The sequence below is a fragment of the Stegastes partitus genome, unplaced genomic scaffold (assembly GCF_000690725.1).
Source record: "Stegastes partitus isolate 25-593 unplaced genomic scaffold, Stegastes_partitus-1.0.2 Scaffold195, whole genome shotgun sequence".
NCBI classification, from domain to species: domain Eukaryota; kingdom Metazoa; phylum Chordata; class Actinopteri; family Pomacentridae; genus Stegastes; species Stegastes partitus.
This window is the reverse complement of record NW_007577926.1, coordinates 327,267-329,797: the sequence shown is the minus strand read 5'-3', so window position 1 is coordinate 329,797 and position 2,531 is coordinate 327,267.

Here is a 2,531-nt window from a genome sequence, read left to right as displayed (position 1 = left end):
TTTAAATAAATTGCATTATTTGATAATAATTTTGGATGAGCACAACTGCAGGCGTAGATTTTAAGGCTGAATTGTACTGTAAAAATTTCAACTTGCATTTTTTATTGAATTATTTTAATCAAGAACAATTTTGGTAGTTGTAATTACTTTAACCACAAAAAGTCACTCAATCTTTATGTGCTGATCATTCTAACTTTGCCTCATGGATCACCGGGCCATAAATAGCTGGCAGACCAAGTAATGACTAATTCCGTATACTCAATAAAACAAATTACCAGTTTTTATGACTTTTTATACTGCATTATAGAAAAAAATAAGTCATACTGCGAATAGAACGCTTATTTTAATATCAAAAGTAATCTAATAGGGAACAATCTTCAGTTTATTTCTTCACACTTTGGAAAAATATTGAAATAAGTAAATAAACAAATGAAAAGTCTTGCTCCACAGCTCCAGTCACTGCGTCCAGACATTTTTGTGAAGCAGCAGCGCAGCATGAGCTTCCCTCAGCTGTCTCCTGGTTGTGTAACAGCACCTCCTTGCTGACCTCATGGAACATCTCCGCAGTAATTCAAACAGTCTGAAGACATGAGGGAGACGGCGGATCACGTTCACCTTCCTCATCACCTCCTTCCTCTCGGTGCCCTCTGCCCTGCAGGCCACTTCAGGTTAAACCAAATATTCCCCTTTGGCCCAGTTAAGCAGACTCAGTCGATTCCTTTTAAAAAAAAGACCATGCATGGCGGATGTAAGGAAAACTGTTATGTTACGTAACTGCAACTGAGAAGCTTTTCTTTACTTCTTTGATTTTATTTCTTCCAGTAGTCTGTAATCTTAGCCTATGTGTTGGTGTTACTTAACACTCTCTTTTCTTTCCTATAGATGACAGAGGAAACCTAAGCTCACAATTTAGTAGCCAAACTACAAAACAGTGGAATAATTCTGATAAGTATGTTCAAACCAGAAACCAGTTGAAAGGAATGATCTGAACTCAATTCTTTCGGTTTGTTACATATGAAAACAAGAAAGTCTGAATCCATTCATAAAAACCTCACATGGAAACAACATAATGAACTTATTTCTCACCAAATTATGTTGTTAAATTTAAAACTTTTAAATCATGTTTATTGATGTCTGCCTTCATTATCTTATGCTGTATAGTAGTCACACATAGCCAGACATAGCTCTACAGCATGTGTCAGTGCTGGAGAATGGTCTGACTGCACCTCATTATCATTCTTTCTCTATTTCTTTAAACCAATCACAATTGTCTTGGGTTGTGTTAAGGTCAGGATGCAGCAACTGTGCCTCTGTAAAATAGTATTGGGAGGAATAGTTGTGGTGGAACATTTGCATGTAGGAAGGCAAGAACTGTCACTGAAATGGATCATCCACCGAAACAACCAGGAACAAAACTTTTGGCAGTTTTTTAGGTTTCTTAGTAGGTTGTTGCTGTTTCCTGTCATGAATCAGATTCTGTCAACAGTAACATGCAGATTATGAAGGAGGAGGAGAAAACAGATTAGTATGTGAGGAGGAAATGACAGAACAAAACCATACTCTTCAGGCTCATATCTTCCATTTTATTTCAGTGATGAAACAATCCCAATTGCCAAAACATAGAAGCAGGAGAAGAATAAAATCAGCTCTGTCTTCATTTCTCTATATGAGCAATTTATTTGCTTTTTACTCTTCATTTAACATTTACACATTGCCACACACTCTGAGTACAAGAAAGATTTTGGAAGGCAAATCACGGATGTTCCCTGTGTGTAGGTTCACATGGCGAGGTCAGGAGAACTCGCCGTGTTTCTTGCTCCTCATTTGTTTTCGGGACGGCTGGCGGTGGGAGAGCAGAGGTGAGGTCAGGATGCGTGGGATGGAGGGGAGGATCACCACAGGGAGGCTCAGCAACACATTGTGAAAACGAACAAACAGCCTGTTGGCGCTTCGTGCCTGAGACACAGAGGAGGAATACAAAAGCCCTGACAAAGTCCTAACATCCTCGCCCCTCAGACGCAAGCAGCTGAAGTGTCCTGCAGGATTTGTCAACACAGTCCTTTCCCCCCATCTCTCCCCGCTGTCTGTCTGTCTCCAGGTCCCGCAGAGGTTGCCGGACTCCCTGGCACCAGAGTCTGGCGCTGGGGGAAGATCTATCCCCAAGATATGAGCAGGAGAAACTCCACCCAAGAGGCCTGGTGTACACACAGACAAACCTATTACATCCTCTGAGCTAATCATTCCCCGAGACCACAACAACACAAACATCCCCAGGACAGAAACATCACTCTTCCTCTGACTCGCTGCTGTTTTTAGAGTTCCTAACTTGGATTTTATTTTTGTCTTTAAAAGAACTTGTGTTTCTGAAAAATTGGGATGTTTCACATAGATTTTTTTCATCATTATAGACATCATATATACAACAAATACACACCCAGTACCTTCTTTTTTAATCATCTTAGGGCCTTACAGTTAAAGTCAACTTAACAAAAGTAGACATAAAATCATAAAAAATGAATGAATGAATTATT